Source organism: Esox lucius, chromosome 25, assembly GCF_011004845.1.
Source record: "Esox lucius isolate fEsoLuc1 chromosome 25, fEsoLuc1.pri, whole genome shotgun sequence".
Classification (NCBI taxonomy): Eukaryota; Metazoa; Chordata; class Actinopteri; order Esociformes; family Esocidae; genus Esox; species Esox lucius.
Genome location: NC_047593.1, coordinates 6,279,356 through 6,293,726, shown reverse-complemented (window position 1 = coordinate 6,293,726; position 14,371 = coordinate 6,279,356).

Here is a 14,371-nt window from a genome sequence, read left to right as displayed (position 1 = left end):
TTGGCCAATAGATAATTTTCAGGGTTAGGAACTATCTAATATTAAATGTGCACAGTGTAGAATTTTGCCTATAATGTTTACAAGACTTTTACTGAAGGAGACCAGAAATGTAGTAGCCAGCCCAGAGTGATATAGGGTGGGGCGATTGTATTGCTAGTGTCTAAAATGAGTATGAGGATGTGCAGTAGTTAGTGTCAATAACAAATAATATACAGCCCGGCAAGAAGTTTACAACAGAGTCCCTAAAGATCTTTGAACAATTTTGGAGATAAATTTTATTTCAAACATTAATGTAAAAACATTAACTTTAGTTGTGTTCTAGTAATTTATGCTTACATATGGCCACTGTGAAAATATAGTATTAATATATTTTTTAATACAGTAACTTGCTAGATTTGCTGCAAGATTTTTCCCTTTGTGCACTGCACAAATGTTAAAATGCATTGATTGGCTGAGTAGCTAGCTAAAATTACGAGACTACTGCAATTTGAACAGTTCTATTCCTCACTCAAAACCTTCATTTTCTACTTTTTTGGAAAGGAAGGTAAAAGGTGCACTGTATTTTGTTTGAGGAAACATAATTTTTCTTCCAGTGTTTTTGCCCCATCTTGTGATTAAATGTTATATTTCAATATACTCTACTGGGGATCAGTGGTGAGGTCAATTTGTTTTAGTTAGAAAATAAACCCAATTTAAATTCCAAAAAATCCTTATTCAAAAGCACAATCAATCAAATTTATTTATAAGCCCTTTTTACAACAACAGTTGTCACAAAGTGCTTTACAGAGACACCCGGCCTCAAACCCCAAGGAACAAACAACAGTAGTGTTGAATTTCTGTGGCTAGGAAAAACTCCCTAAGAAGGCCGAATTTTAGGAAGAAACCTAGAGAGGACCCAGGCTCAGAGGGGTGACCAGTTCTCTTCTGTCTGTGCCAGGTGAGATATTTAAAAGTCCAATTGGAATAATAAATAAGTTTCTCTGGGCTATATCCAGAGTCTGATTCTAGACTAGGTCAAAGTATGACCAGGTGGACAAGGACAGGGACAGCAACGGTCCCCCCAAACCAGGTACTCCACAGGTGTGGACCAGGACCTCATCTCCTCCTAAAATGTCTGAGAAAAGACTGAGAAAAGTTAGAAGTGCATTCCTCATATCCCCCAGCACAAAAATATAGCAGTGTAACACCTTGGAACTGAGACGGGGGGGCCCTACCCGGGGGAGGCCCCGGACAGGGCCCAACAGGCAGGAAATCAATACACCCACATTGCCAGGCATCAACCAAAGGGACACCCACCCACCGCAACCCCCCTGAGTATTGCCAGCAGCGTACAGCCCAATTGCACAAGTGCGCAACAGAGAGTCAACAACAAGCCAGTGACTCTTCCCACAAAAGGCATTGGAGGGAGGGCATCCCAGTGGCGACGAGAGCCCACCTGGCAAGACAGCAAGGGTGGACAGTATCATACCTACTGGTCACCTTCACGCGGGCCAGGCTACACCTAATTATAAACCGTGCTGTATAGATGAGTTTTTAGTAGACACTTGAAAGTTTACACTGAGTTTGCATTTCTAACCTTAATTGGCAGATCATTCCACAGTAGTGGAGCTATATGAGAAAAGGCTCTGTCACCAGCTGTTTGTTTAGATTCTAGGTACAATTAAAAGGCCTGCATCTTGCGATCGTAGGTTACGTGTCGGTATGTATTGCTGGATAGTTTCAGCAAGGTTTGTAGGAGCAAAACCTTGATTCATAGGTTAAGAGTAAAACCTTAAAATCAGCCCTAACCCTAAAAGGCAGCCAGTGTAAGGACGCTAGGACAGGAGTAATGTGTTCAATTTTTTTTGTTCTAGTTAGGATTCTAGCAGCACTAATTGAAGTTTATTTATTAATTTGTCTGGATAACCAGAGAGAAGAGCATTGCAGTAATCTAGTCTAGAATTAACAAAAGCATGGATACATTTTTCTGCAACAGTTTTTGATAGAAAGTTTCAAATTTTTGCAGTGTTTCGAAGATGAAAATAAGCAACTCTTGAGACATATTTTATATGTTCTTCAAAGGAGAGGTCAGGTTCAAGGGTAACGCCAAGGTTTTTTACAGTTTTTTGGGATACGACCATGCAGCCATCGAGGTTCACAGTGAGATCTGCTAACAACGCTCTTTGTTTCTTAGGTCCTAAAACGAGCATTTCTGTTTTTCTTGAGTTTAAGAGCAAGACATTCTCTGTCATCCACTTTCTAATATCCATACCATACCATACCATACCATCTTCTTCCGCTTATCCGGGGCCGGGTCGCGGGGGCAGCAGTCTAAGCAGGGATGCCCAGACTTCCCTCTCCCCAGACACTTCCTCCAGCTCTTCCGGGGGGACACCGAGGCCTTCCCAGGCCAGCCGGGAGACATAGTCCCTCCAGCGTGTCCTAGGTCTTCCCCGGGGTCTCCTCCCGGTGGGACGGGACCGGAACACCTTCCCAGGAAGGCGTTCCGGAGGCATCCGAAACAGATGCCCAAGCCACCTCAGCTGACCCCTCTCGATGTGGAGGAGCAGCGGCTCTACTCTGAGCTCCTCCCGGGTGACCGAGCTTCTCACCCTATCTCTCATTTCGGCCGCCTGTATCCGGGATCTTGTCCTTTCGGTCATGACCCAAAGCTCATGACCATAGGTGAGAGTAGGAACGTAGATTGACCGGTAAATCGAGAGCTTCGCCTTGCGGCTCAGCTCTTTCTTCACCACGACAGACCGATACATCAACCGCATTACTGCAGAAGCTGCACCGATCCGTCTGTCAATCTCCCGTTCCTTCCTTCCCTCACTCGTGAACAGGACCCCTAGATACTTAAACTCCTCCACTTGAGGCAGGCACTCTCCACCAACCTGAAGTGGGCAAGCCACCCTTTTCCGACTGAGGACCATGGCCTCGGATTTGGAGGTACTGATTTTCATCCCCACCGCTTCACACTCGGCTGCAAACCGTCCAAGTGCATGCTGAAGGTCCTGGCTTGAAGGGGCCAACACGACAACATCATCCGCAAAGAGCAGAGATGAAATCGTGTGGTCCCCAAACCTGACACCCTCCGGCCCCTGGCTGCGCCTAGAAATTCTGTCCATAAAAATTACGAACAGAACCGGTGACAAAGGGCAGCCCTGCCGGAGTCCAACATGCACAGGGAACAAGTCTGACTTACTGCCGGCAATGCGGACCAAGCTCCTGCTTCGGTCGTACAGGGACCTGACAGCCCTTAGCAAGGGACCCAGGACCCCATATTCCCGAAGCACCCTCCACAGGATGCCGCGAGGGACATAGTTGAATGCCTTCTCCAAATCCACAAAACACATGTGGATTGGTTGGGCAAATTCCCATGAACCCTCCATCACCCTGTAGAGGGTATAGAGCTGGTCCAGTGTTCCACGGCCTGGACGAAAACCACACTGTTCCTCCTGAATCCGAGGTTCTACTATCGGCCGTATTCTCCTCTCCAGAACCCTGGCATAGACTTTCCCGGGGAGGCTGAGAAGTGTGATCCCCCTATAGTTGGAACACACCCTCCGGTCCCCCTTCTTAAAAAGAGGGACCACCACCCTGGTCTGCCATCCCAGAGGCACTGTCCCCGACTGCCACGCGATGTTGCACAGGCGTGTCAGCCAAGACAGCCCCACAACATCCAGAGACCTGAGGTACTCAGGGCGGATCTCATCCACCCCCGGTGCCTTGCCACCGAGGAGTTTCTTAACCACCTCTGTGACTTCAGCCCGGGTGATGGACGAGTCCACCTCTGAGCCCTCCTCCTCTGCTTCCTCAATGGAAGACGTGACGGCGGGATTGAGGAGATCCTCGAAGTACTCCTTCCACCGCCCGACGACATCCCCAGTTGAGGTCAACAGCTGCCCACCTCTACTGTAAACAGCGTTGGTAGGGCACTGTTTCCCTCTCCTGAGGCGCCGGATGGTTTGCCAGAATCTCTTCGAGGCCAGCCGATAGTCCTTTTCCATGGCCTCACCAAACTCCTCCCAGGCCCGAGTTTTTGCCTCCACAACCACCCGGGCTGCAGTCCGCTTGGCCTGTCGGTACCCATCAGCTGCCTCTGGAGTCCCACAAGCCAACCAGGCCTGATAGGACTCCTTCTTCAGCTTGACAGCATCCCTTACTTCCGGTGTCCACCACAGTGTTCGGGGATTGCCGCCTCGACAGGCACCGGAGACCTTACGGCCACAGCTCCGAGCGGCCGCTTCGACAATGGCGGTGGAGAACATGGTCCACTCTGACTCAATATCTCCAGCCTCCCTCGGGATCCAGTCGAAGCTTTTCCGGAGGTGGGAGTTAAAGATCTCTCTGACAGGAGACTCTGCCAGACATTCCCAGCAGACCCTTACAGTACGCTTGGGCCTGCCGAGTCTGTCCAGCTTCCTCCCCCGCCATCGGATCCAACTCACAACCAGGTGGTGATCAGTTGACAGCTCCGCCCCTCTCTTCACCCGAGTGTCCAAGACATACGGCCGCAGGTCAGATGAAACGACAACAAAGTCGATCATCGACCTGCGGCCTAGGGTGTCCTGGTGCCACGTGCACTGATGGACACCCTTATGCTTGAACATGGTGTTAGTTATGGACAAACTGTGACTAGCACAGAAGTCCAAGAACTGAACACCGCTCGGGTTCAGATCAGGGGGGCCGTTCCTCCCAATCACGCCCCTCCAGGTGTCACTGTCGTTGCCCACGTGGGCGTTGAAGTCCCCCAGTAGAACAATCCCCAGTCGGAGCACTTTCCAGCACCCCTCCCAGAGACTCCAAGAAGGTCGGGTACTCTGCACTGCCGTTCGACCCGTAGGCACAAACAACAGAGAGAGACCTATCCCCGACCCGTAGGCGCAGGGAAACAACCCTCTCGTTCACCTGGGTAAACTCCAACACATGGCGGCAGAGCTGGGGAGCTATAAGCAAACCCACACGATCTCAGGCTCCTTCCCCGCCAGCGAGGTGACGTTCCACGTCCCTAGAGCTAGTTTCCGTGTCCAGGGATCGGGTTGTCTAGGCCCCCGCCTTCGACTGCCGCCCGATCCTCTCTGCACCGGCCCCTTATGGTCCCTCCTGTGGGTGGTGAGCCCACGGGAGGGCGGCCCCATGTTGATCGTTCGGGCTGGGCCCGGCCGGGCCCCATGGGGAAAGGCCCGGCCACCAGGCGCTCGCGGACGAGCCCCAACCCCGGGCCTGGCTCCAGGGTGGGGCCCCGGCTGCGCCATGCCGGGCGACGTCACAGGGCACAAAATATTTTTCATCATTAAGGGGTTTTTGAACCGCTCTTAGTCTGACCCGTCGCCTAGGACCTGTTTGCCTTGGGAGACCCTACCAGGGGCATATAGCCCCAGACAACATAGCTCCTAGGGTCACTCGGGTACTCAAACTCCTCCACCACGTTAAGGTGGCAGTTCAAGGAGGGGCTATCCACTTCCTAATATCATGCTTCCATTGTAGCTAATTTAGGGGCTTCTCCATGCTTCATTGAAATATATAACTGTGTGTCATCAGCATAACAATGAAAGTTTACATTGTGATTTCAGATTACATCGCCCAGAAGGAGCATATATAGTGAGAACAATAATGGGCCCAGAACCGAGCCTTGAGGAACACCAAAGCATACCTTTGACTTGTCAGAGGATATGCCATCCACACTAACAAACTGATATCTTTCAGATAAATACGATTTAAACCAGGCTAGAACATGTCCACGTAGCCCAATATGGGTTTCCAGTCTCTCTAAGAGAAGAGAGTGATCAATAGTGTCAAAAGCAGCACTAAGATCAAGAAGCAACAGGACGGATGCGAACCTATGTCTGAGGCCATTAGAAGGTCATTTGTTACCTTCACGAGTGCAGTCTCAGTACTATGATGGGATCTGAAACCGGACTGGAGTATTTCATAAATGTCATTTGTCTTTAGGAAGGCATTCAGTTGTTGGGAAACACATTTTTCTAAGATTTTTTAGAGGAACGGGAGGTTCGATATTGGCCTATAATTGTTTAATATGTAGGGATCAATATTAGATTTTTTTAGAAGAGGCTTTATTTCTGTTTGGTACACATCCGGAGGAAAGGGAGAAATGTATTATGTTCAGCATTGGCTGACCTAGCACAGGAAATAGCTCCTTAAGTAATTTTGTTGGAATCGGGTCTAGCTGAGAGTTTGTGGGTTTAGAACTCATTATAAATTTAGTAAATGTGTCGAGCGATAAGGTATCAAAAAAATAAAGTGTCCCCATTGACACCTGGTCAGGGAGGTTCAGGACATTTTTAGGACAACGGAGATTTTGAGGACCATAACTGTTTAAGGAGGAGTCAGTTAAAAGGTAAATATTCTCCCTGAATCGACAGGGATTGAAATGGTTGCTTAACATTTTTCAGTTTGCTTAAACTATTTTGTAAGGTGTAACCTACATAAGGTGTTACCAAAATTGTACCTATCATTTATCCGCTTTTAGGTCTAGGCTTTGCAGTCTATTTTTCCAAATGATTAAAAAATAAAATGTTTGTAAAATATGGCATGTCAATATGGCACATATGTTTTTATTATTTTCTGCCAATGACATTTGGTCAATAAACGTAAGCACCTAATTTACCATCCTGTGTATTTATGTTAGATCATTTGTTGTTTAGTCAAGTTCAGATTTCTCTACATTGTGAAACTCCAGTGTTTCCTGTACATTCCTGTACAAAACACATACACTTAGCTGGGAATCACTTCTTCCATGCTCTAGAATACAGAAAACACCCACAAGTTTACATAACTTGAAGTGGATGATGTTGTGTATGAAATAATTATAATATTGAAGTCTCACCCTGTATTTTGACATCAGTCAGTATCTACTGACCAATTGGGGGCGACACACACAGTTGAATAATATACAACCCTTGGGGAGCAAATGTATCTTTTAATTATTTTAGTCCATACCTTGCTTTTCCATTACTGCCTTTAACAGGTGGTTACCAAGTCAATGGAAGTTTACATTAAAAAATAAGATACTAACCATTGAAAGATCTGAAAATGCACTTCAGTGAGTCAACAGTACAGAAGATGAGCATTTGAATCTGAAAGTATTATGCCTTAACGTCAATCTTTATTGTTTTCCAACACTTTGTTTAGTCCTAAAATGCAAATAGATGTTTTTTTATAGTTATGAACTATTTTAACTTTGTCTAATGTATTTTCATTTTCATTGTTAGTTTTGTGTGTAAGATTGTCATTTTGTTTATCTGAAAGAAAGGGTGGTAACTATACCATGTTCTGTTCTATGAAAGGGTGATAACTATACCATGTTCTGTTCTATGAAAGAGTGATAACTATACCATGTTATGTTCTATGAAAGAGTGATAACTATACCATGTTCTGTTCTATGAAAGAGTGATAACTATACCATGTTATGTTCTATGAAAGAGCGATAACTATACCATGTTCTGTTCTATGAAAGGGTGGTAACAATAGCATGTTCTGTTCTATGCCTCCATCTGATGTCTGGGGTTTATGAGGGTGGGACAGCACATCTCCAGCCTCCAATAATTGAATTACTCTCTCTCGACGACTGGGTACAACTGTGTCAACCACTACACGAAACGGCTGATTCTTAACTGTACAGGAGCCTTGTTTTTGGTGTCAGTTCTTCTTGTCTGGTTGAATCTGTACAGAGGTGAGAATGGTAATACATACATCTGCCCTATAAGTGAGAATGAGTGTGAGAACACATACTGCCCACAGAGGGAACAGAGAAGTGATAAACCACAAGCTGTCATAGACGGGGATAGAGACACACATTATAACAAGGGGGTGTTGTGGTTGTTGATGGAATCCATGTATGTTAAGAGACATAAGAACGGTTAGGTCTATACCTTTTGTAGACAGTATGTATAAAGGGTACTGTCCTGTCTCTTCACTTGTGGTTGTTGTTTTTGAGACCAACATTGGACTTGTTGAAAGAACTTTGCAGTGATATACATTGAGTCTCAACTTTGTTGTTTCAATCAATACACATACACACACACACACCGTGGACAATCCCTCAGCAGTTTAGATTTAAGGTATATATATATATACACATGCTACTGTACTGCAGAACATGTACTGATATAACATACCTCTTTGTTAATGGTGGTTTACACACACACACTACCTGAAATGAACTTGCTCCCGTTATGTTATGTGATGCAGTAATATCGGGGAATTGCCCTGGGTTTTTTACACTGAATGAAGTTTAGCTTAACTCTAAGGTCTTACGACGTTAAAAACTCCAACAGTGTGACAGACAATAATCGTGAATTCGAATTTCAACTAACAAGTTGTTTCCTCATCAATCTACACACAATAACCCCAAATAACCAAGTAAAAACAGGTTTTTGAAAAGATTTAAAACAAAATCATCCCATTTAAATATGTATTCAGACACTTTATGATGACACTGGAAATTGATCTCAGTTGCATCCTGTTTCTATTGTTCATCTTTCAGATGTTTCTCTTACTTCACTGGAGTCCATCTGTGGTCAATTCAATTGATTTGACATAACTGGAAAGGCCCACACCTGTCTATATGAGGTACAACTGTTGAAAGGGCATGTCAGAGCAAAAACCAAGCCACGAGTTTAAACAAATTGTCCTTAGTGTTTTGAGAATAGATTGTGTAAGGGCACAGATCTGTAAGGGAACCAAAACAGTGCTGTAGCATTAAAAGTTGCCCAGTGACAGAGTAGCCTTTATTATTCTTAAATGGAAAAAGTTTGGAATCACCAACACTCTTCCTTGAGTTTTGGCCACTTGGGGGAGTTTTGGCCATCGTGCAATCATTTCTATCATTTGGGTTGCATCATTTTATTTCTTGATTTGGCAGTGTAAGTTTCCCATGTGGTGGAAGGGATGATTTTGACCAATCATTTGTAATACGGACATTCTGATTGGTCGTGCAAGAGCACAGAGTCAGAGAACAACTGGCATTAATCAATGATGGTTTCCTACCGAACTGTAAAACAGTCATAGGATCGTATGATTAATGGAGATTTTAATATGCATACCCACATTCTTAAGTACACTTTCAGGATTGTTTCTACACAATATTGAGAAACAAGACCTGATAAATGAGGAAGGAAATAACCCTGTAATTTGAGAAGAACACTGAGTCAAGGGGCATTTATCCACCAGGGGCGGAGCTTAGCTTTTACTCTCATGGGTGCGAGGCACCGACCCCCACTAAACTTTTACGTCAAACAGTCTGGTCTTCTGCATCTGAGTATCTCAAAAATGCATTCTGGGACTTTTGTGAGTTATAAAATAATAGTTGTAACCTCCCATTTTGTGTCAGGATGTGTCATTTATTTGTGTATATTCTAGTAGAATCCCTATCAAACCACAGTTAGACATGAAAAGTACTGTTTTACGGTGGTGGTTTGGATGATTTGGATCCCAATGGGTCTTGTAACAATAACATTTAAGGAATGCCACTATTAACACATGTATTACTTTCTCTTAATTGGATGTAACTGGGTCAAACCGCTGGATGTAGTTGGGTCAAATGGTTGGATGTAACCGGGTCAAACCGCTGGATGTTGTTGGGTCAAACGGAAATGATAATGTGGTTTTTCTCTCAAGTTAAAATGAGGAAGGTTCATTAGTAGACTCAAAATGTATACATAACAATAGAGAGTATTGATACATAACAATGGAGAGTATTGATTCATAACAATAGAGAGTATTGATACATAAAAATAGAGAGTATTGATACATAACAATAGAGAAGTTAATGTGTATGTTGAAACCAATGTTGTAACTGTTTCCAATTACGAGCTGTGTAAAAACAATATCTTCTGAGCTGTGCTTCAGAGTTATCAGCAATTTGATATTGATGGTGCCTCTCTGCTTGCAAGTAATGAACTGATTATTGTAAAGGATTTTGGGACTCTGTTGGGATTCATCTGCAGTGCGGGTGTGGGGAGAACCTTAATTTCCACCACAGTCTGTAATGGCTTGGCAGGCAGAAGAGTTAACCTGCTCTGAAAGGTGGGCATAAGACTTTTTTTTTTACCTACTACTTGTGCGGTTGCTGTGTTCAAATATATATATATATTTTTGTGATATGTAGAGACACAGCGGACGGGCACAGAGGTTGTGTTCAGAACCCTGGTGGGAGTTTTATTAACAAAAAGAGAAGTGCAAGGGGAGGAAGTGAGGAGGTATGTTTGGGAGAAATGGATGCAGCCTCCTGGTGGGGGTTGGGGATGAATGGATGCAGCCTCCTGGTGGAGGTTGGGGAGGAATGGATGCAGCCTCCTGGTGGGGGTTGGGGATGAATGGATGCAGCCTCCTGGTGGAGGTTGGGGAGGAATGGATGTAGCCTCCTGGTGGGGGTTGGGGAGGAATGGGTGCAGCCTCCTGGTGGGGGTTGGTGATGAATGGGTGCAGCCTCCTGGTGGGGGTTGGGTAGGAATGGGTGCAGCCTCCTGGTGGAGGTTGGGGAGGAATGGATGTAGCCTCCTGGTGGGGGTTGGTGATGAATGGGTGCAGCCTCCTGGTAGGGGTTGGGGAGGAATGGATGTAGCCTCCTGGTAGGGGTTGGTGATGAATGGGTGCAGCCTCCTGGTGGGGGTTGGTGATGAATGGGTGCAGCCTCCTGGTGGGGGTTGGTGATGAATGGGTGTAGCCTCCTGGTAGGGGTTGGTGATGAATGGGTGTAGCCTCCTGGTGGGGGTTGGTGATGAATGGGTGCAGCCTCCTGGTGGGGGTTGGTGATGAATGGGTGCAGCCTCCTGGTGGGGGTTGGTGATGAATGGGTGCAGCCTCCTGGTGAAGGTTGGTGATGAATGGGTGCAGCCTCCTGGTGGGGGTTGGTGATGAATGGGTGCAGCCTCCTGGTGGGGGTTGGGGAGGAATGGGTGCAGCCTCCTGGTGAAGGTTGGTGATGAATGGGTGCAGCCTCCTGGTGGGGGTTGGGGAGGAATGGCACGTTGTAATGGCACGTTCTAAGACACATTTCCACCCCTTTGAGAGTGCCGGCTGCTACTCGGATGTGTCCGGTGCTCCGGGAGGTTTGACTTCTGGAAGCTACCAGCTTTATCTGTTGGGGTTGTTGGTGTGACACTGATTTGTGGGTTGTTTTATTTATAATTTTTAAATTGTGAGCTTCTTGATATCCTACTGATAAGGCTTATGTTGCCTGCACAAAAAAAATTTTGTTTTATTTAAGGAGAGTGATCATATGAAGCCATTTATTATCACATAGTTGTTTGGCTCCTTTTTAAATCTTAATGATAACAGAAATTACCCAAATGGCCCTGACCAATAGTTTTTCATACCGCTGAATGTTTGGTCTTGTTACAGACACACAAGGTGAAACACACAGGTGAGAATGGCAGGTAAAGGTATATTTCCTACACCTGTGGCTTTTTGTAAACTCAATGGCCCTCATTTATCATTCTTGCGTAGAAATGGGCGTATATGTTGGCGTAAGATTTTGCTTACATTCCTCTCACCGCCTGATTTATGAAGCTGTGCGTACCTTTAAAATCCAGGTGTACGCAATACCTGCCCTTGATAAATGCCACGGCTGAAAATGATCGTCATTAGAATAACATGCCCCTATATATTCAAGTCTCTGCTTCCCCCACGCCCTCATTTTACGCCATGGACACACAGAAGACGGCAAAAAAGAGAAACTTCTCTGACGTGGAGATTGAGACGATCACCAGGGAGGTAGAAAGAAATAAAATTGTTTTATTTGGCAGTTTAAAAAGCAGAATAAAAGATGATGATGTGATGTGGAGTACCATTCATTCACATTAATAATTGCATGACAATTTGTAATATTCGTCTTATTATTTTATGATATTTATTATTAATGACGTTTATTGTTATTTAGAAGAAGAATGTCGTTATTATTATTATTTCTATTATTATTATTTAAAATAATTTTGTCAGTCTGAATTATATTTTGGTCATTAAAAGCCTTTTATTACTGAACCCAGTCCGTGCGCAACTGCCGGGCCTAACCCTGAAACGTCATGTAAAGCGCACAGGCTCGCTTCTGAAGGAATACATATAAATCAAATGCTTTGGTAAAGTCACACAAATTAAACATTGAAGTTCATGTTGCACAAAAATAAGTAATAATGAAGTTTGTAATTACTATGTTGTTGTTTTTTTTTCAGTGGGTCATAATATATCACATCTTTTAGTTTGTCAGTGCGTTAGGATTTTTTTTTCTGTGCATTTCCGCACTAACTCAAAACGTGCGTACACCACCTCCTGAGCTGGCGTAGGATTTAAGAGTGACGTACGCCAACGTCCATATTGATAAATCTCAAAGTCACCGTAGTTTTGGGTGTACACCAAGGGGAACGCTGGAAATTTGGCGTACGCACTTTTGATAAATGAGGGCCAATGAGTTTGTTAGCTCATACGTGGATGGATTGAGCAGGCTAGATACTGACCCATGGAGAGTAGAAAAGAACTGTCCTAAGACCGGTGTAACAAGGTAATGGAACTTCATAAAGATGGAAAAGGATATAAAAAGATGTTCAAAGCCTTGCAAATGCCAGTCAGTATTTATTTCAATCACTTATTAAGAAGTGGAAAATTCAGGGATCTCTTGATAGCAAGTCAAGGTCAAGTAGAACAAGATAGAGTTCAGCCAAAACTGCCAGAAGAATTGTTCGGGATACAAAGAAGAACCCACAGGTAACCTCAGGAGAAATACAGGCTGCTCTGGAAAATGACAGTGTGGATGTGTTTTCAAAAAAAATTACTTATTTTTGTTGAAAACACATCTGTTCAGACAGGCTTTTAACACGTAATCTCTGACTCGTCTGCTCATTTTATATATTTTATGTGTATGTATGTGTATGTGTGTGTATATGCGTATGCGGGTGTATGTGTATATATATGTACATATACATTTTTCTTCATTTATCTTATATTTTTATATGTTTTAATATTTTTTATATTCTGTTGTCTACTGAAGCTTTTAATGGAAAGCGCCTTGTGCACCTTTTGGCTGTTGTAAGGTGCTTTACAAATAAAATTTGATTGATTGATTGATTGTTTCAAGGAGTACAATACGACAATACTTGAAGAAAAATTAGCTGCATGAATTGCGAGAAAGAACGAACCCTTTTCTGCGCCAATGCCAACAAAAAAGCCTGGTTACAATATAACCGACAACACTTTGACACCTCTGATAGTATCAGGCACACTGTAATTTGGAAATAGAGCATTATGGTCACCACCATGAGCGCTATGTTTGGAGAGGGGTCAAAAAGGCCTATGGTGAACAGAATAGCATCCCCACTGTGAAGCATGGTGGTGGCTCATTTTTGGGGGCGTGTGAGCTCTAAAAGCACAATCTTGTGAAAATGTATGGCAAGATGAACGGGCAGCTATACCACCTGCAAGAATTTGGGACCTCATTACAATTATTGCAAAAGACTGCACACTGTTATTGATGCTAGAGAGGGAAATACACAGTATTAAGAACTAAGGGTATGCAGACTTTCAAACAGGGGTTACTTCATTTTTTCTTTGTTGCCATAATTTGTTTTATTATTTTGCCATTCTGTTATAACCTACAATTGAATATGAAGCCCATAAGAAATAAAAGATGTGTTTTGCCTGCTCACTCATGTTTTCTTTAGAAATGGTACATAGATTACCAATTCTCCAAGGGCATGCAAACTTTTGAGCACAACTGTATTTCATCTGTTAACCACAGGTGTTATACTAAATTATACTATACTACATTATATTCAATAAAAGTTGTACTAGAGTGAATTATGAGTATTCAATTAAAAACTGTACTTAGCTTACTTAGCTGTAATAAAAACATAGCACTACATTTTGAGAGTCCCTAAAGTGTTTCTGTATATGCTCTACAGATTATTCAATGACTATCAGATACATTTTAACTATCTACTAACCGTAATCTTAATCTTAGCCCTAACCTTAAATCTACAGACTGTAATTGTCTCAGAATAAAGCGTAACCCAATCTGTACCGTTGTTTAATAGTACACCAGGAAACAGTGATGTGTTGTCGTTCCAGTTACTGTCTAAAAACCATAGTTATTGTATGTGTGAAATAGTTGTCTGACTTCCCTTTTCAGGTCAAAATTTTGCAGTTGCAGACATACGCTGCCTTCAAAAAAATTTCAGACCCCTGACTAATTATCTCAATTTATTGAATTACAAATTTTTGATTTAACTTTCTTTCTGTTTAAATATTTTGTTACTGATATACTGAAACTCAAAATCAATTGTACAGTGCATTCATTTTTGTTGACAGGTAATGATTGTTAAAGCTAATCAAGAAAGAAATGAAATATGTTGCTTGGCTTCCTTTAAAACCTTCT